The following is a 21948-nucleotide window of genomic DNA, read 5'->3' on the forward strand; positions in this document are numbered from 1 at the left end:
AGAGAATCGATATGATAATCCAAGCTGCCTGCCTGGACTGCAACACAATATCTAGATGATTTCGACAAGTGCAACCATATGGTGCAACATTAAGCAAAAGAATGCAAAAAATTGACATATTTTACATGCCTAGAAAAAAGTTATATATTTTATGAAAAAGTTAAGGCAGTTAAGGTTCAAATAGAATATACATTTGGCCCTACAGGAAACAAATGTTATAGTATCAAAGCATCTTGTAATAGTACCAATACATATGATTAGAAATACAGTATATCATGAACGTAAAAGGAGATAAAATCCAGAGTCTATCAGGAAGGATCCATAATGATTCAGGAGTAAATATAAAATATAGCTTTTATTTGCTTCATCATAAAAATTTACAAAGTAACTAATGGAGTAGACTGGTTACATTCCAAAGGCTACCGGTTTCAGGGCATTGCTAGCCCTCATGGCATGAAAACTAACAGACTATCCCAGGTTTAAAAACACACCTGTAATGATCTAACCCCACTCTAAAAAGTTATATCATAAATGTGCACAGTTTGAGCAGCGTATATTATTTTCCAAGAGTCTGATTTCTGTTTTTGAAGTATGTAATAAAACAGAAGTAGTTCTGCCTGATCTCTCAGTGCTACACATTACTATTTCTAGACCCGCCTTGGTTATTTGTCATTTGCATCAGGCTATTTCTAGAGATAGCGACCTGCTGGTTTCTAGGAGTGAAGATCAGATAACTGTATATAAATTAAAGGGTGAAGGCTGGGGGATCATTTAGAGCGCACCTTAAGGAGTAACCCAAAGTCATGTGCTTAGATTATACAGTGGGTCCACACCACTATATGTTACAGACCACTACGGCAAACCAAACCTGGACATGTACAAGGTATTTGTTGTCAGAAATTGTAACATGTAGTGTAAGCTGCAACATCTGGATCCTATTACAGTGATGTACTTCTTCACAATAACAAACAATAACTTTTAGCGCCTAATCATTAAATTATTGTTTGTTATTGTCGAGAAGTACATTACTGTTATAGGATCCAGATGTTGCAGCTTACACTACATGTTACAATCTGTGCCACTACCAATTCATTTGGCATACAGAAGGCTTACTTAAATATTCTACACAGTTTTCTTATGTTATAAGAGATTACATACCTTGGGGGGTTTTTAACAAGAAGGAACAGCCTTTTAAACCCAAATGTACTGAATTTAACCGGACGTCTTTTCTTTGCAACAAGTGTTATCTGTAAATGAACTTTGTTTCCTCAGATGGAGTTTGCTCACTCTATAACTAGCACACCTCGCATTTTCCTGGATAAATATTCCAGAAGGCATTTATTTTACTTAGTTTGCAGAACTACTTATGTTTTATTACGTACTTCAAAAACAGGAATCAGACTCTTGGAAAATAATACACACTGCTCAAACTGTGCACATTTATGATATATACTGTATTTAAATTTTTATGTATTGGTACTATAACAAGATGCTCTGATACTACATCATTTGTAAGAAACAGAATAAAGGGGGTCTATCATTGCCCCCAGCTACGTTAAACCACTGCCATAGAGCTGTAGACGCTGTTATGAGAATATAAACCATACCTTTCTTATGTTTCAGAGTCCCAGGGATGTATAGAAAATGCAGTTTTATTCCTTATTTAAATAAATCAGAATCTTGGAGTGTGTGTGTGTGTGTGTGTGTGTGTGGGGGGGGCATTTTCTTCGATTACTGAGCACTGCTGTATCATAACTAAACATGCCCATACTGCACTCAGCTCCTACCCCTGGACAGTGTGGTTTGATCTTCTCAGTGTCTGTTAACCCTCTCACTGCCTAGGGGGATAAGCTGAATAAAAGGGATCTGCTTTCATAGCGTTCCCTATGCAGTTAACCTTATCATTTTGCGCAATAAAACATTTTTATTTTATACTACGGGTTGTTATAGTTGTGATAACAACAATTATATAATAACTAGCTGGTAAGCGCGACTTCGTCTGCGGTGATTGTAGAAGTGGGTAAATACACGCGTAGGTAAGGTTTTCGTACTGTGTATAAGGTATGGGATATGAAATGTAACTTTGTATCTTGTTGTTTCTGTAATTCTGAGAATACGTGAGACTTTTGTGTTGAATGTAATTTGTAGTTCAGCTGCTATACGGTGTTCTGAGAAACTGTACATAGTGTCTTTGGGACAGAGGTATTTCAGGTTAATATACGTCAATATACGACATTGTATGATTTGTTATTTTCCACCAGTACATGTAAGTTTTGGGCACAGGATACTCTTGAGCAAGCAACATAAAGTCTGGCCCTGTGCATGACAGTTTAGTAACTCCATGTGCCTCTTATTAATAGCAATTAACCCCATCATGTCCCTCACATTAACCCTTGTGTAAGAGTTACTGATATGTGAAAGACTTGGAGGTAATAATTAAGTATTTTCATTATTGAGGTCTTTTATTAGTACCTCCATGTCTCACATATTAGTAACCTTTACATGAGGCACACAGGGGTTAATGAGGGACATGATGGGGTTTATTCCTATTAATGTGAGGCACATGGAGTTACTAAGACTAAACTAATAACCCCAAATGCCTGACATTAATGAGAATAGTACCGTATTTTACGGACTATAAGGCGCACTGGACTATAAGCCGCATTGCCCATGAGCGCCTTATAGTCCGTCTCGGTTCATATATAAGGCGCACCGGACTATAAGCCGCAGTCCGGTGCGCATTATATCTTATTGAAAGCGGCGGCAGGCAGACTTTGCCAGCGGCCGCTTAACCCCCCGCGTGCCAGCCGCTTCTATTGGAAGCGCTCGGCAGGCGAGGAGGGGCTCTATCAGCAAAATCATGCTGATAGAGCCCAACCGTAAACGTTAGATTAAACTACCCCCCCCCCCCCCCGTTTTAAAATAAAAGCCTGAAACAGAATGTGAAACTTACCGAGCGGTGCAGGGTGGGCGGGCATTCAGGCCTCCTCTTCCTCCGATGTTCCGTCCTCCTCCGGCGCTCGCAAGCTGATAATGGCCAGGGCACATGCGCAGTAGAAGCATTATGATATTGCGCATGCGCCCAGGCCATTATCAGCGAGCGCCGGAGGAGAAGGATGGAACATCGGAGGCAGAGGAGGCCTGAATGCCCGCCCGCCCTGCACCGCTGGGTAAGTTTCACGTTCTGTTTCAGCGTGACAGCAGGGCTGCCGGACACTTCCTATTCATTTCTATGGGAGCAGGCATGCGAGCGCTCCCCATAGAAATGAATGGACTGCTTTTTTCCATTCATTTCTATAGGGAGCGCTCGCATGCCGGCTCCCATAGAAATGAATGGGAAGTGTCTGTCCATTCATTTCTATGGGGAGCGCTCGCATGCCTGCTCCCATAGAAATGAATAGGAAGTGTCCGGCAGCCCTGCTGTAACGCCGCCGTGTACGGCTGTGATACACGCCGGCGTTCGATAGTGTGAATGCACCCTTACGGTGCCTTTTATGTATGTATGGAAGCGGCACGCAGTCTTTGCCGCCGCTTCCATCCATATATAAGCCGCACCGGACTATAAGCCGCACTTACGATTTCTGAGGAAATCGTAGGTTTTTATGTGCGGCTTATAGTCCGGAAAATACGGTAATCCTATGTACCTGTGTGTTTTTCAGTTTCACTTTGCTAGCAGCTTCCTGTCCTCCTCGGGGAATCTTTGCAGGGTTCAGACGGCAGGAGCAATCACTATAGCAGGCACAGACCTGAGCGATTAAGCTCCACCCCCTGGGTTTCCTGCACCCCTCTCAAAGGGGAGTGTCCTTATGCCTCAGCTCTAGCAGAGCACTGAAGGGAGGCTTGGACTTCATTTAACTCTTGCAGGTCTTGTGCTGCTGGCGTGCCAGTGAAATATGGCAGGATTGCCACTCTTGGCATGTGTGCCAGGGGTTGCTGACCTCTGCTGTAGAGGGTAATATGAATTTTGTGGCTTGCTATGGTCCAAAGTGTGTGAGATTGCAGAGATAGTGATGTGAGTTTGGGGTACACGTCCCAACTCCACCCCCGGAAGAAGGCTGGTCACGCGGCTGAAACGCGCGTCGGGTTGGGATTCCCCACAGACACGGGCTCCTGTGAATCACTCTATAATGGGTAAGAGGTACATTTTTCTTGCGTCGGTATACTACTGAGACGAATGTTATAGGTCTATGCTGGATACATACCCTATACTTGCCTTACATGAGTGATATGACTTATTTCACTCTGTGATAGAATGTTATATAGTGTTGATAGCATATTTTTTCAATATTGAAATGCCCTTTCCCCTACTTCTGATTACGTTTATTTACTGTAAGATGGGGGAGGGCATATGACTGAACATATACAAGTTTAGTTATATCTGTATAGGCAATCAGCAACAACCTCAATGCCAAGACCTATATTTATTCTGTTTATGGTGATTTGACAGTTGCATGCCCGTTTCTGTGGGTTGTCCGGTTCTTTTGAATTTTGGTGTTCTGTGTCTTGTTCTTCATATTTTGTGTATATATGTTTTTTTAATATGAATTTTTCATGAATAAAAAAACATTTTTCATAATTATTGTTGTATATGTTGAATATTTCAACCTTTTGGGACTGTATGTCCCTCTTTCGTCTATACTTCTAGTTTTTTCGGTTGAAATGTGCTTTCTACAATTGGGCTGATTTATGAGAGTTAATTATGTGTACCTGACTTAATCAGAACTCTCCTGTGCTATGCTTGTTTTCTGTGAAGAAAAGTAGCCTATTGCGCAATCGAGTGTAGTGACTCGATTTCAGCCAAATCGGTGGAGCGGGTTTTGCGTGATTGAGGATCAAACATCCAAACACACAAACTTTCACCTTTATAATATTAATAGGATAATAATAGAAGAAATTATTGTTAAAATCTTTGTTTTATGAAAAAAGGGATAAGAAATAAAGATTTTTTTTTAAAGCCTCAGAGTAATCTCTGATTCTGGCCACAGTAGCCAGCTGTAATACACAGCTGACAACCGGTGCTGATGGTGCAGGCACAGCTTCTTTGTCCACCGCATATACTAACAGTGTTATGGAGGAAATCAGATTAATATCAGAAAAGACAGTCTACCTTAAGCTACAGACACTGCAATAATACTATTAGTGACGAGGGGGGGAGGTAAAACTGACAATAATTTCTACCTAATTTCAGGAATAAAGGATTTGCCTGCAGTATGATGTATGACATGATCATCAATTCAATTTAAAGAGGTACAAATGAAAGAATTCCCTGTGAAATTTGTTTAACCCTGCAGAGGCAGAAAAATAAAGGGGCAAGTATTTTAGTCAGTTTTTGTTAAAGCGGTCATCCTTTACATGGAAATTTTGCATATACATACTCTTCTAAATCATTATATAATTAAGAATTCATCAGTTCTATATATTCATATAAGGTGTGTTTGGGAAATAGGTTTCACAAATGATCCCTAAACTTAACACAGCAACAAATAAAACAAAAAATTCTAGCAGTGAAAGTGTTAAACTGTAACCACAGCAACTATTCGGGTAATCAACAAGGATGCATTTTACACAGTGTCTGTAAGGAGGGGAAAAGCAAACACGAGAAAAACAAAGGATCAAAGATATGATGAATGAGCTAGAAAATCTTAATTAACCTGCATATAGAATATAGAAGGGAACATGCTATATTGTGTATGAGGACAAAAACTGGTCGGCGTGTTGACTACAATTGTCATCAGTTACAACAGTTTTCACCTGTTGCTCCATTCACTGTAAAAGGAACGTATCAGGTTGTTTGTGCACCATAAATTGGCCCCATCATATGGGAGAAAATCCACGCAAACACGGGGAGAACATACAGACTCCTTGCAGATATTGTTCCTGATGGGATTCGAACCCAGGACTCCAGCACTGCAATGCTAACCAATGAGCCACCATGTTGCCCCAACCATTAGTGTCCTTCTGTAATCTTTCTGCTGCATCAAAGTGAAGTTATAAAGGCGTAATGGAGCCTTCACACGGAGTAAACGCGCATGTATTTTTGCAAAATAATACACGTGTAAAAATAAGACTCCCATTGACTTCAATTATATTTTTTTTACACATGTAAAAATACGCCTGTAAAAATACACTTGTAAAAATACGCCTGTAAAATGTCATTGAAGTCAATGGGAGTCTTATTTTTACACATGTATTTTTACACGTGTATTTTGCAAAAATACACGCGCGTTTACTCAGTGTGAATGCACCCTTAAACAGATGAGCTGCTTTGTATTAGGAGATCTAAGGTCTGATTTCGTACGTTATTGTTACACACTCTTACATATAGTACATACTAGCAGTTACCCGCGACTTCATCTACGGGTTGGCGGTGGCGGTGAACTGCTTATATTTCTTGTTCCCCCATCTCTGCCCTCAGTTTGTTGTCCCCTCCTACCCACGACTTCCTCCGCAGCCCCCCTGACCCTGGCGCGAACCACCTGCAGCGCGGCCCCCCCACGTCCTTTTCTTTGCGGCTGTGGCGAGCCCCTCTTACAGGATGGTGGGTCGGGAGGCAGTGGCCTTGCTGCTGCGCCTCGGCCCCCTCTCTTTCCCGCTACCTGCGTCCCCGGCCCTGCCCTTACCCACCACCCGCTCCCCCGGCCCTCATATAGAGATTACAGTGACCTCCTACATCTCCCCCTTCCCCCCCAGCACCAGCCACCCGTGACCGTAACCCCCCCCTCCCTTCCACATGTGCAATCTGGCCCCCCCCCTCTACGCACCCTCGGCCCTGTGGTACCATTTCCCCCCCAGCAGAACCCCTCCCTAACCACTACCACCTCCCCCCCATTACACACCACCTGTTGTAACCCCCCGCCTCCGCTAAGCAACCTGCCGATCAGTGTCCCCACAGCACTTACCATGATGATGCCGGGGAGCTGTGTGTGTCGCAGATGCAGCTTCAGCAGTCATGCGTGGTGTTACTCGAGGCGTCTGTTTTCCCAGCCGCAGAGTACAGGGGTTACGTGCGGCTGGCCGTGTTCGGCTGGGTTCCGCTGCTGTATGGTATGCCGGCCTGAGGCAATGTGTGGCGGCCGGCATATGAGCGGCGTATGGAACCATGCAGCCAGCCGCCATGTTCGTGACAGTGTGTGAAGAGAGTGGAGTAGTCTGGTGGGCGGAGCCGCGGATCCTCCCAGTGGTGGGGCTCGGTAAAGATGGCTGAGCTGGAGAGTGAAACAGGTCGGCTCCTGCAGGATGGTGAAGGTGAGTGTGAAAGTGCTGAAGTATACAGTCCTATGAAAAAGTTTGGGCACCCCTATTAATCTTAATCATTTTTAGTTCTAAATATTTTGGTGTTTATAACAGCCATTTCAGTTTGATATATCTAATAACTGATGGACACAGTAATATTTCAGGATTGAAATGAGGTTTATTGTACTAACAGAAAATGTGCAATATGCATTAAACCAAAATTTGACCGGTGCAAAAGTATGGGCACCTCAACAGAAAAGTGACATTAATATTTAGTAGATCCTCCTTTTGCAAAGATAACAGCCTCTAGTCGCTTCCTGTAGCTTTTAATCAGTTCCTGGATCCTGGATAAAGGTATTTTGGACAAACAATTCAAATTCAGTTAAGTTAGATGGTCGCCGAGCATGGACAGCCCGCTTCAAATCATCCCACAGATGTTCAATGATATTCAGGTCTGGGGACTGGGATGGCCATTCCAGAACATTGTAATTGTTCCTCTGCATGAATGCCTGAGGATTTGGAGCGGTGTTTTGGATCATTGTCTTGCTGAAATATCCATCCCCGGCGTAACTTCAACTTCGTCACTGATTCTTGAACATTATTCTCAAGAATCTGCTGATACTGAGTGGAATCCATGCGACTCTCAACTTTAACAAGATTCCCGATGCCGGCATTGGCCACACAGCCCCAAAGCATGATGGAACCTCCACCAAATTTTACAGTGGGTAGCATGTGTTTTTCTTGGAATGCTGTTTCTTTTTGGACGCCATGCATAGCGCCTTTTTTTATAACCAAACAACTCAATTTTTGTTTCCAAAATGAAGCTGCCTTGTCCAAATGTGCTTTTTCATACCTCAGGCAACTCTATTTGTGGCGTACGTGCAGAAACGGCTTCTTTCTCATCACTCTCCCATACAGCTTCTATTTGTGCAAAGTGCGCTGTATAGTTGACCGATGCACAGTGACACCATCTGCAGCAAGATGATGCTGCAGCTCTTTGGAGGTGGTCTGTGGATTGTCCTTGACTGTTCTCACCATTCTTCTTCTCTGCCTTTCTGATATTTTTCTTGGCCTGCCACTTCTGGGCTTAACAAGAACTGTCCCTGTGCTCTTCCATTTCCTTACTATGTTCCTCACAGTGGAAACTGACAGGTTAAATCTCTGAGACAACTTTTTGTATCCTTCCCCTGAACAACTATGTTGAACAATCTTTGTTTTCAGATCATTTGAGAGTTGTTTTGAGTAGCCCATGATGCCACTCTTCAGAGGAGATTCAAATAGGAGATCAACTTGCAATTGGCCACCTTAAATACCTTTTCTTATGATTGGATACATCTGGCTATGAAGTTCAAAGCTCAGTGAGGTTACAAAACCAATTTTGTGCTTCAGTAAGTCAGTAAAAAGTAGTTAGGGGAATTCAAATCAATAAAATGATAAGGGTGCCCATACTTTTGCACCGGTCAAATTTTGGTTTAATGCATATTGCACATTTTCTGTTAGTACAATAAACCTCATTTCAATCCTGAAATATTACTGTGTCCATCAGTTATTAGATATATCAAACTGAAATGGCTGTTGCAAACACCAAAATATTTAGAACAAAAAATGATTAAGATTAATAGGGGTGCCCAAACTTTTTCATAGGACTGTATGTGAATGTGATTGTGTGTGGTTAGGGGCTAGGTTGTAGAGAGGAATGTGAAGTTTAGGGGCTTGCTATGGGCCAAAGTGTGTGATTTTGCAGAGATGGTGATGTGAGTTGGATGTTTGTGTGGGTCGTGGGAAAAACGTATGTGCGTTATTGTGACGAAAAGTAGCCTATTGCGCAATACAGTGTATTAGCTATGTTTGTGGAAAATTTGAGCCAAATCGGTGTAGCGGTTTTTCGGTGATTGAGGAACAAACATCCGAACATCCAAACATCCAAAAACACATTTACTTTGCACATATGGTAAAAATCATTAAGGCAATAAAATGGGGCATAGATTCAACAGACATGTGATATTAATTACAATTGCAACATTATCTGACTTAGAAGGGAAGAAATGATAATAAATATGCCCAGTACAAATAAATGTGTATCCGCCATCTCAAAATGTAACCATTTGCTACAGTGTAACAATAAAAGCAAAAATTGCTATTTTTCTTGGACACTTGAATGTAAATAATTATTCTTTATTAGGCTTCCTTCACATAATGAAAAGAAATTTGAAGTGGACATCTACCTCAGTTTCCTCTTCAGTTCTGCCCACTTCTCTATGCTCCCTCTGGCTGAAGCAGAGTATCGACAATGCACAACAACTTTACACCACTGAATAGGGCTGTCATGAGCCGCGGATCAAGCAGAACACTGATTTTTTTTTAGCATCCTGCCCCGATCAAGGCAGAGTCTGTCACTGATATTGGGGTGGAATGCGCCTCAAAATGAACGACAGATTCCACTATGTGAACATACCCTTAATATTCTGTTTGCAATTACATCTTCTACGGTTGTTACTCTAGATATGACTGTTGTAAACAATGCTTACTAGCCATATCCCACAGCAGCTTGGTGAAGCTTTTGACTTTAGTCTGATAAAATATTAGCTAAACTTCATTTTATTAATATGTTAAAAAAAAATAGGGTGGTTAAGAATATTATATATTACACTGGGTTCACACCTGCGTTCGGGTTTCCATTCTGGGGTCTACTTGTGGAACCCCCAAACGAAAAACTAATTTGCTTTTAAAAAGCGGTTACCTGCGGACCCCATAGACTATATTGAGTTTCTGCCCACTTTCTGCCCGAAAAGTGAATGGGGAGCAGAATCCCCAGGTGAACAGCAGGTTATAGCCTTATGCATCTGTTATTTTTAACTATCCCATTTAAGATTCAAGTGCTATTCTTGAATAGTAATTCTGATCTCTGCAAATCATTGCCAAGATGGAAAGGTCCATGACATGAGTACATATGTAGTTAAAGTTTGTGCCCTCTCCTATTTCCTTGGAGTTCAATTTGTGAAACTATCGATCACTTCTATCTTCTGGGCTGCTGGACTAGTCCTTCCTGTTTATTTTTTTTGTATTTACCCCAAATGGATCTATGTGTTTTGAGTAGCTGATTTTTTTTCCATTTTGGGAAGAGCTGTCCCCAGGTAACAACCATCAAGGCAATACTTCTGGAAACAAATGAGCAGCACTGCTGTATGCTGTTTCTACAGTGGTGAATGGGAGCTATAGAAAGAGTGTATCACAGCTTTGCTACCCTGTTTCAATAGAACTACAGCATACCTAAACAGCTACACTGTCTCCTTAGCGTCCATTAGCTTCCAAGGGCATTACAGAAATGGCTTAGAGCAGTATGGTGGCATTGGTACTTATGACTCAGCACACAGACAAGTGAGACCAGTTCTCCAGACTTTCTGAGTTGTCTTCAGAGTAGACCCAGACATTGGACATTTTAAGGGACAAGTTCCATACATAGCCTTCAGAAGGGGACTCAGCCTACAAGATCAGTTGGTACATAGTCACATTGCACTGGTAAGAAGTTTAACTATGAGGTTGGGATAGAGATGTGCGAACGGCGTTCGATCGAATTGGTATTCGATCGAATATCAGGCTGTTTGAGATATTCGATTCCGAATACCACGCGACAAACGCACTAAAAATTTGTATCCCCTCCCACCTTCCCTGGCGCTTTTTTTGCACTGTGCAGGGAAGGTGGAACAGGAACTACGACAACGGAGGCATCGAAAAATAAAATCGGAAAAAGTAATTGGCTGGCTAAATCAGGTGACCTCCATTTTATACGAATGGTGGATTTCAGATTCGGTTCATATGAGACTGTGAACTATGTGACTGTGAGACAGCGATAGATGTACAGGCAGGGTTAACTAGGAATTAGCTTTACTTAGGTGGGAATGTTACTCAAACAGCTCTTTGGGGCTCAAGGCAGCCCATTATATGTGCCAGCTCTGCTATACCTGAGATTGGACTACAATGGAGACTACTGTGGACTGATCTTAGACTCCGCCTCCTCACAGACGAGCCTCCGGCAGAACCAGCGTTGATTGGCCGAATGCTGTACACTGTATGGCATTCGGCCAATCAACGCGGGTCAATGCATTCCTATGGGGAAAAAGTCAGCTCCCACATTATTAGTGGTGTAATACAGGGACTTATGCATGTTAGATGCCCCCAGACATGCTTCCCCTGCTGTCCCAGTTGCATTCCAGAGGTGTTGTCATCATTTGCTGAGGTGTCATTGTGGACTTGGTGACTCTCCTGAGTCGAATAGTGGTTTCCCCTGAAACAAAGCTTTTTTTCCCCATAGACTATAATGGGATTAGGGTGCTACACGGTGGCTCAGTGGTTAGCACTGCAGCCTTGCAATGTAGGAGTCCTGGTGTTCAAATCCCTCAAGGGCGTAAAACCATCTGCGAGGAGTTTGTATGTTCTCCCCGTGTTTGCATGGATTTCCATCCCATATTCCAAAGACATACTGATAGGGAAAAATGTACACTGTGAGCTCTATGTGGGGCTCACAATCTACCGTATATACTCGAGTATAAGCCGACCCGAATATAAGCCGACCCCCCCTAATTTTACCACAAAAAACTGGGAAAACTTATTGACTCGAGTATAAGCCGAGGGGGGGAAATGCAGCAGCTACTGGAAAATTTCAAAAATTAAAATGGTCGGAGTTTTTGGGTGCAGTAGATGCTGGGTGCTGGGGAAGGGGAGGGGGTGTTTTGGTTGTCTGTCTGCCCCTTCCCTGAGCTTGAGGACTGTTTTTTTTTTCCCACTTGGAATTCAGCCTGACTGTATAGGCGTATCTGCAGTACCCCTTCATGATGGAATAGGAGCACTGCAGATCCCCTATATTCAGCCAGGCTGAATTCCAAGTGGGGGGAAAAAAAAACAGTCTCAAAGAAGGGGCAGTTAGATAACTTTGTTTTCCCTGAAGGGGAACTGTGGCCGGCCACCGGCAAAAGCGCTGAGGGGAATCCTCAGCAGACTCGGCTGCCTGGATTTCCTCTCAGCGCTTTTGCCGATGGCCAGCTTTTCTTTTGCATGCTGAGGTCTTCAGGTACGTGCTCCTGCCGGGGATCTCTCCTTCAGCTCCGGCGGCCGAGGTCTTCTTTGAGGTACGCGCTCCTGCTGGCAGCCAGGGATAACCCAGCGCTTCAGGGCCGCATTTGAGAGAGCGGTTGCGTCCACTCTCTCCTCTCTCCAGGGGCATGGCAGCTTCCCCGCAGCGGAGGGCATCTCCACTGTAACTCCGGCATTACCACTGTAAGAGTTACAGTGGAGGTGCCGATTCTAATGGTGACCGCTCTGGAGCAGAGCGGTCGCCATTATAGCTACAGACCACGCAGCACAGACCCGGCATCCAGACACCGGGGCGGGTGCCGGGCCCGCAGCATCGCCATGGTGATGCTGTACATTGAAAACTACAGAAGTACTTACGGTACTTCTGCTAGAAGGCACCGGGACTTCTGCTATGAACGTGGCGTTTCTGCGGCCCGGCACCAACCCCCATGTCTGTATGCCGGGTCTGTAACTACGGTATTACCGTAATGACCCGAATATAAGCTGAGGCAGACTTTTTCAGCCCAAAAACTGAGCTGAAAAACTCGGCTTATACTCGAGTATATACGGTACATTAAAAAAAAAAAAAAAAGACTATAATGGGATTCGATATTCGTTCGAATAGTCGAATATTGAGGGGCTATTTGAAACGAATATCGAATATTTGACTGTTCACTCATCTGTAGGTTGGGTAGCACACATCTGTCAGTGCCTGACAGATGTGGCTCATATTGAGCATGTAATTACACAGATGCCAGCAAGACATATCCGAATAATAAAACAGAAGGTAGATACCCAATACAATATAATTGTAAAACAAGGGGGTTGTCACCTTTCATCCTGTGAAAAAACATCAGAAAGTTCAGCAGACGAATTTTAGAACAAATTGCGGACACCAACAGGGAAGAAAACACTCCTGTTGTTCATCACATTATTGAAAACCATGGAGGTGATAACACTTGTATCATATTCCAAGCACTTGTAGTACTGCATCCGTCTCTCAGAGGGGAAAATTTTGAGAGGAAAGTCCTCCAAAGAGAGGCGAGTCAAGCTTTTTAGTCTGAATGACCAATTGACATTCCATGAATTTTTATGATTTATGCATCCTAAATCCTTTATGCACCATAAATTCCCATACAATTAGAAATTAATATGGTCACTTTCAACATATTAGATAGGACATTCAACCCTATCATGCCTTTTTATGGTTCTCTTTCATGATATCAAGAATAAAGGTGCCAGTATACACCATGTTCCCAAGTATAAAATACAATTGATATTGTCATTATGTCACAAAAGTAATGGCATTGTCAGTACTACATAAGAGTACATAAAGTTGATGGTTCTAGGTGGAAAATACTATTTAGTCGTAGATCACTCATTATATCATCCTAGACATCCACTCTGTTGACATTTTTTTATGTGTATAACATATGATGTTATAACATATTTCATCTACCACCTACAAACATAGGACCATGTTATTACTCCTGATGGGATGTCAATTCAATCAAACTGCCAATGCAGGTGAATAGGCTTAGAGGAATAATAGTGGAGCAGTCTTATGTACCATCACATATAAGATAGATATACATGGGTTCTAAACTGTCAAGGGAAAAAGTTGGCTACCACGATGTCGCCGTGCGGGAGCCAGCTTGCATTGACAAACGTACGGGTGCACTTGTTATACTTTCGGGGGGACACACACTCAATAATGCCCGCGATCAGAGTAGACTCTGATTGCAGGCATTAGCACTTGATACAATAACTACGGAGGCCACCAGCAAAGAAGAAAGTACAATGCTGGTCCTCATCAGGAACAGTTGTCATACTTTGTCACATTTAGCAATGCCTGTGATCCAAGTGGACTCTGATCGCAGATTAGCTCTAAGTCTCCACTGTACAGTGGAGTCCTGGTACAGTATCTATCTGTAAGGACCCAGCATCCTCCATAATCGCACGGCAGATGTCAGAAAGGGGTTAAACCAACTGTAGCCCGGGCTTATTTTTCAAACCTGCAAAAGCTAGCTAGGGCTTATTTTCAGGGAGGACTTATTTTTGCAGAAACATGGTACAACTTTTTTTTTTTTTTTTTTTTCATGTAGATTGTGAGCCCCACATAGGGCTCACAATGTACATTTTTCCCTGTCAGTATGTCTTTTTGGAATATGGGATGGAAATCCATGCAAACACGGGGAGAACATACAAACTCCTTGCAGATGGTTTTTCTGCTCTTGGTGGGATTTGAACACCAGGACTCCAGCGCTGCAAGGCTGCAGTGCTAACCACTGAGCCACCGTGTGGCCCCGGTACAACTTATCTATTCAATGTCTTTACTAAAAACAATTGGGTAATATATTTTCAATGGCAGCATGTGCCAGGTTCATGATCAAAGTGCAAATCCTGTTACTGAATCTAGAGTAGAGTAATAATAATGTCAGATCATAAATATTCATAAATTGTGCATAGTAAATGAGTGTGACTATGGAGCTTTTCCCACTATTTCACATACTTTGCTTTGCTTTGCACAGTTACTTTGCCCACACACAAAAAATGTAGGCAATTAAATGGGGCTTCAACAAGCATGTGATGTTAATTACAATATCATTTAACTTGAAAGTGATGGAATTGTAGTAATTGTATTGTAAACATACTCATAAATTTGCAGCATAATCATGTGATCCAGTTATATATTTACATTTATTTTACAACATGTGAAGTTAGAGATGAGCGAATACTATTCGAAACAGCCGTTTCGTATAGCACGCTGCCATAGGAATGAATGGATGCAGCCGGCGCCGGCATCCGTCTGCTTAACCCCCTGCATGCTGGCTGCGTCCATTCATTCCTAAGAGAGCGTGCTATTCGAAACGGCCATTCCGAACAGTATTCGCTCATCTCTAATGTGAACACTTTTTTTTTTTTATTGTAAATTGTAAGCCCCATATAGGGTTCACAATCTACATTTTTTCCCCTATCAGTATGTATTGTAGAATGGGAGGAAATTCACGCAAACACAGGGAGAACATACAAAATCCTTGCAGATGTTGTTCATGGCGGGATTCGTACCCAGGACTCCAATGCTGCAATGCTAACTACTGAGCCATCGTGTTGCCCTATAACATGTGGACACTTTTAACATAAAACTTATTCAGCTGAAGGAGTCCCCAAAAGTGATATGATGGTTCTTTAAAAAAAAAAAAATCTGAGACAAAACCAACGTTACAATGAAAACCCCCCAAAATTGTACATTTAAACTCACTATTCATAGAAATTGATCACCATGAGATTTAATGCTTTGTTTCCTTTGACTGTAAAACACTATGTTCCAAAAGTAATAAAAATTAAACATGTAAAATTAAAGGAAACTTGGGAAGGAAAAAGGAGTGAACATATCATTAAAACATTCAAAATTTATTAGAAAATACATTAAAATTGTTGAATTCATCTGTAACATCTATATTAGCTCAAGAGCACGAAGCACAATTACTTAAACACTGGCCAGAGTGAGATCGCCATAAATATATATATATTATAGATTGATTGTGAAATTAATAGTTCCAAAACAAACCGATCCCTTGGAAAAATGAATAGCGTAGAGGTCGGCTATATACAATGGGCTGTACTTTATTCATTTGTGATTGGTTTAGTTTGTTTGGACACAATCTGATATCACGCTGCAGCATCTTAATTCATTGCAGAAGTTCAGGTTAACTCTGCTACGTCTCTATATATAGATATATCTTGTATTGATCATTTATAGCAATTTCCTCACACTGGCCAATGTTTTTTCATTAATTGTGCTTTAATGTTATGGAATATATATCAATGTTGCACATGAATATATGTATTTTCTAATAAATTTAAAATATTTTTGTTGGTTCTTTTTTCCTGCCCACATTTCTTTTTTCTTTTTTATAATGGACATTTAATGACAGGGATATGTTTTTTAAGGCTGCTTTCACAACACCATTTTTATTTCAGATAAGGAACCAGTTTTTTGGAGGGGGTTTGCTGAAACCATTCAATTAAGTTTTTTTTTTTTTTTTTTTAACAAAAAAACCCCTGATACAAACAGATCAACTGATCATTATGTGATATCAACATAACAATGTGGAATTAAACTGCATCCAAACAGCTGTAATACAGTTCTAAACAGAAGACATACATTTAGAGAAAAATCTAACTTTTGGGGGGGAATTTGCATCTGCCGAAACCTTAAATGAAGATATAAGCAAATACTGAACCCATGACAGTTGTATAAATTCATAAATCAATGACTCGTGGCACATATAAATATTCAGAAAACCTAAATACTAACTCCACTAAATCAGTTGCTTATAAAATAATGTATAACAGACAAGCTTTGGGAGAACTAGTTCTATGGACACATGTACATTTATCAAGACAGTGAATAAAGGTTTGTTTTTTAATTAAAATAAGCTTAGCAAGTATTAATATTTTTAAGGCAAATATACTGACAGATAGATAGATAGATAGATAGATAGATAGATAGATAGATAGATAGAGGAATTGCATGTAAAAAGAAATGCATTTAGGATACATCTCAATATGGTACTTGACATGGAAATCAGATGTAATAAACACAGAGTTCACCCTATACTGTCATATATTAGGTATAGTAGCAGTGTAATAGAACAAGAAGGCTCAGAGCTACAGTAATCCAGTTATTTATCCTCTTGGGATTAGGTAGTCACAAAGCTGCTGGAGGAGAATGTTACTTACAGTTTCCAGTGTAAATCCCCTGGATCTCCAGTAGCTGCACTCTCACATATGATACAGTGGGAAAGCTGTTCACTCCTATATAGTCAGCATGTCCACCTCCTCTGACCAATCACACACACTTACATGTCATCTCTCCTGAACAGGAGCTGTGTATTATCATTGTACTGTAGAATACAAATAAGATGATTAGTGGAGAACACTCTAAGGAGATGAGAAAGGTACGAGAAGCAAAATTCATACAACCTTAGAACCAGACAAGTGGGAAACTCTACAGTCAAATCTCCTTGTATGTCGTATAGCAAAAAGATTGTAAATATAATAGAGAAGGTCTATCAAATAAAATCCTCCGTACAAATACAGCAAAAGTGGCTTCTGCCATTCTATAAAATATGTGCAGCTTTTTTTTTTTCGTTTTAATCTTGTTTTGACCTAAACAACCCACAAAATATATTATTGTGGCTAAAATACTGCCATAGATGTATGACAGCTACCAGTGGCGGATCCAGGCTTTGCGGGGCCCTGGGCAATTGACTTTGGCGGGGCCCTACTTACCGGGGGGTCTGGGGGATATGAAATAACCCCCAGGGGAACGGGGGGTCTGGGGGTCCTCTCCCCGGATTTTTGAAAAAATTAGTCCTAAAACTGCGTTTTTCAAATGTGATTCATATTTTCTGCCATTACATTCTGACATTACAATAAATACAGTGCAGTAATACTCACAGGAGACGTCTCCCCACTTTTCCTGTCCCTTCCCTTCCGCCATGACCACTTCTTTCAGCTGTGACTTGACTCTGTAAAGTTTGAAACACAGACATCTTTGACTCCTCACTTCTCCATGCACCCAACCCATATATATATATATATATATATACATACAGTCCTATGAAAAAGTTTGGGCACCCCTATTAATCTTAATCATTTTTAGTTCTAAATATTTTGGTGTTTGCAACAGCCATTTCAGTTTGATATATCTAATAACTGATGGACACAGTAATATTTCAGGATTGAAATGAGGTTTATTGTACTAACAGAAAATGCGCAATATGCATTAAACCAAAATTTGACCGGTGCAAAAGTATGGGCACCCTTATCATTTTATTGATTTGAATACTCCTAACTACTTTTTACTGACTTACTGAAGCACAAAATTGGTTTTGTAACCTCAGTGAGCTTTGAACTTCATAGCCAGGTGTATCCAATCATGAGAAAAGGTATTTAAGGTGGCCAATTGCAAGTTGTTCTACTATTTGAATCTCCTCTGAAGAGTGGCATCATGGGCTACTCAAAACAACTCTCAAATGATCTGAAAACAAAGATTGTTCAACATAGTTGTTCAGCGGAAGGATACAAAAAGCTGTCTCAGAGATTTAACCTGTCAGTTTCCACTGTGAGGAACATAGTAAGGAAATGGAAGACCACAGGGACAGTTCTTGTTAAGCCCAGAAGTGGCAGGCAAAGAAAAATATCAGAAAGGCAGAGAAGAAGAATGGTGAGAACAGTCAAGGACAATCCACAGACCACCTCCAAAGAGCTGCAGCATCATCTTGCTGCAGATGGTGTCACTGTGCATCGGTCAACTATACAGCGCACTTTGCACAAATAGAAGCTGTATGGGAGAGTGATGAGAAAGAAGCCGTTTCTGCACGTACGCCACAAATAGAGTTGCCTGAGGTATGAAAAAGCACATTTGGACAAGGCAGCTTCATTTTGGAAACAAAAATTGAGTTGTTTGGTTATAAAAAAAGGCGTTATGCATGACGTCCAAAAAGAAACAGCATTCCAAGAAAAACACATGCTACCCACTGTAAAATTTGGTGGAGGTTCCATCATGCTTTGGGGCTGTGTGGCCAATGCCGGCATCGGGAATCTTGTTAAAGTTGAGGGTCGCATGGATTCCACTCAGTATCAGCAGATTCTTGAGAATAATGTTCAAGAATCAGTGACGAAGTTGAAGTTACGCCGGGGATGGATATTTCAGCAAGACAATGATCCAAAACACCGCTCCAAATCCTCAGGCATTCATGCAGAGGAACAATTACAATGTTCTGGAATGGCCATCCCAGTCCCCAGACCTGAATATCATTGAACATCTGTGGGATGATTTGAAGCAGGCTGTCCATGCTCGGCGACCATCTAACTTAACTGAACTTGAATTGTTTGTCCAAAATACCTTTATCCAGGATCCAGGAACTGATTAAAAGCTACAGGAAGCGACTAGAGGCTGTTATCTTTGCAAAAGGAGGATGTACTAAATATTAATGTCACTTTTCTGTTGAGGTGCCCATACTTTTGCACCGGTCAAATTTTGGTTTAATGCATATTGCGCATTTTCTGTTAGTACAATAAACCTCATTTCAATCCTGAAATATTACTGTGTCCATCAGTTATTAGATATATCAAACTGAAATGGCTGTTGCAAATACCAAAATATTTAGAACTAAAAATGATTAAGATTAATAGGGGTGCCCAAACTTTTTCATAGGACTGTATATATATATATATATATATATATACATACACACCCCACAGTGTCCCCTCCAGCCTATATTATGCCCCACAGTGAAACACAATAGACTGTGGGGCATAATAGAGGTTGCAGGGGGGCCGCTGTGGGACATAATAGAAGTTACAGGGGCCACAGTGGACCCTTCAAGCTCTATTATTATACTCAGGGGTCTTTTCGGACCCCTGGGTATAAAAATTGGAGCCCCAGGGGAGATGAGAGAACATAATAAACACTGTTACTCACCTCTCCGGGATCTGATGTTAAAGAGTAATTCAGCGCACTGTCAGCTTTCCAGTGGTATATAGAACTGCCTTTGCCCAAACCCATGAAAGGTCCTCTTTAAAGGGATTCTACCACTAAAGCAACATTTTTTCGAATTACGACGTCAGAATAGCCTTAAGAAAGGCTATTCGTCTCTTACCTTTGGACGCGGTCTCCGCGGGGCCGTTCCTTAGAAATACCGGTTTTAACCGGTATTCAAATGAGTTCTCCGCAGCAATAAGGGCGGGCCCCAGCGCTCAAACGGTGATGGGAGCGTTCCCACTGCTGCCCAAGAGCTCACTCCAGCGCCACCTCCATCTTCAGCTGTAACCACGCCTCTTCTGTCATCTTCTGTTGGTCCAACTTCCGACGCCTGTGCAGTACGCTCCTGTATTGAACTACAAGAGCAAGAGCGGCCTCCCAAAAATGGCAGGATTCGAACTCAGGACTCCAGTGCTGCAAGGCTGCAGTGCTAACTACTGAGCTACCGTGTTGCTGCCATTGTGGGATATCTGTAAACTATGAGCAGGTGTAGAATTGCAAAGCTGTTTTCACCTTCTGGTTTAAAATGTAGCAATTTGCTGAAAACTTTTTGGCTTCCTACAAAGCACCACCCACTTTATGACAATTCTAAAAGTAACAAGAAATCTTGATGTAGATGTGAGCAGAGCAGTTCTTTAACATGTTAAATAATATCTAGAATCTTCAACATAAACAACTTTTTCTACAAGATGCAGCATTTAATAGAAGTTCCTTCAGTTTTTATATCAGTCCTTTCTCTCTTTATTCACATTCTTATTCTACAGTATGAGCTCCATGTATCAGCAACAAAGACAACAAGCCCAGAGATGACCATGGAGGACACCCTAATCATCAGCCATGGAAAAGACCGTGTAGATCTAGTCATCTGCAATAGAAATGGAAGATCCAAGCACCAAGGATGTCGTGAGAATATTACAAAACTGATGAAATAGCAATAATATTCCTATATACCTGTAATTTATAGGACATTTAAAATATTTGATTTACTGTTCAGGGATTCTGGTGCCGGGGGCTTGGATGGGGCAATCTCTTTTAGGTTCACTAGTACAACATGAATACATTGAACACCATCTATAAGTATAATTGTTTGCCCCAAAATGATAGTAACACATGATAAACAGACCAAACCTTTTACATACATGTAACACCCCTTCTATTTTGTTGTTTAGTGAAGGGGTAGGCCAAGGAAACACACTATTCTCCTTTTAGCAAGAACACTGCTTAGTCAAAAATAATTCAACAAAGGGACACCCTTAGGTTGGGTGACACCCTGGGTGGAATCGTCACCCATCAGAAGAAAAATTCAGTCTTGTAGAATTAAGGACTTGGTGTTTATTTATTGCTCATGGCCTTTTTAGGCTACCAACACATGGCCCTAATGCGTCCGGGTTTGCAGCAAATCCCATTGAGACCTTAGATTTAATGACCATCCTCAGGATAGGTGATCATTAAAAAAATCAATGGGGGCCCGACACCCGAAATCCCCACTGATCATTTGTGTGAAGCAGCCACAGCACTCTAGCGAATGCTGTGACGCCTTCATTATTTATATTGCATGCCATCTAATTTGTAGTGGCCATACAATGTAATTACAACCTTGTCCTATTCTCTTCTATGGGATGAGACTATAGTTACATTGGAATCGATTCAGAAAGTATATTGGAAAATTGTATAGCTTTTCAGTAAATAATAACGTTTGCTAAATTATTTGCTAAAACTGGACAACACTTTTAAGTTAAAAAAAAATGAAAAATCTACACTGCCAGTCTACAATATAGTCCCCCAAATTTTTTGTACTTAAATTATCTGAAAGAAAAAAAAAGAAAGAAAGAAAAACAAAATACACATTAGTAAAACATAAGCAATAGAATTATCATGTTTACCTATACTGGACTGTGGTTGCTTCCTCTCATTGAGAAAGTCGCCAATTGGCTGGTTTACATCATGTGATGGGGTCACTACAGTTCATTATCCAAGGAATCTCAATGCACCAGAGCGTGGGGACTCCTTCTTCTTCTTCTGAAAGGGTCCCCACTGGTAATTAACTGCTTCTTGGGCAATAAGTGATTCACAAATTGTAGTGCAGGAAG

At 41.3% G+C, this 21948-nt stretch overlaps 1 protein-coding gene across 2 annotated transcripts in view; it reads right to left on the reverse strand.

The window, feature by feature from the left end:
- The window catches only part of DDC (dopa decarboxylase), an 83006-nt gene extending 65927 nt beyond the window's left edge, over positions 1–17079 (reverse strand). The window contains exon 1 of one of the 2 annotated variants that reach the window (XM_075271143.1): positions 1159–1224. The gene's annotated coding sequence lies outside the window, so the exon portion shown is untranslated. Of the gene's footprint in view, positions 1–1158; positions 1225–17049 lie in introns of those variants that run through there. The other variant, XM_075271142.1, reaches the window with a different exon arrangement.
- Positions 17080–21948: the final 4869 nt, after the last annotated feature.

Source organism: Leptodactylus fuscus, chromosome 4 (genome assembly GCF_031893055.1).
Source record: "Leptodactylus fuscus isolate aLepFus1 chromosome 4, aLepFus1.hap2, whole genome shotgun sequence".
In the NCBI taxonomy this organism is placed as follows: Eukaryota; Metazoa; Chordata; class Amphibia; order Anura; family Leptodactylidae; genus Leptodactylus; species Leptodactylus fuscus.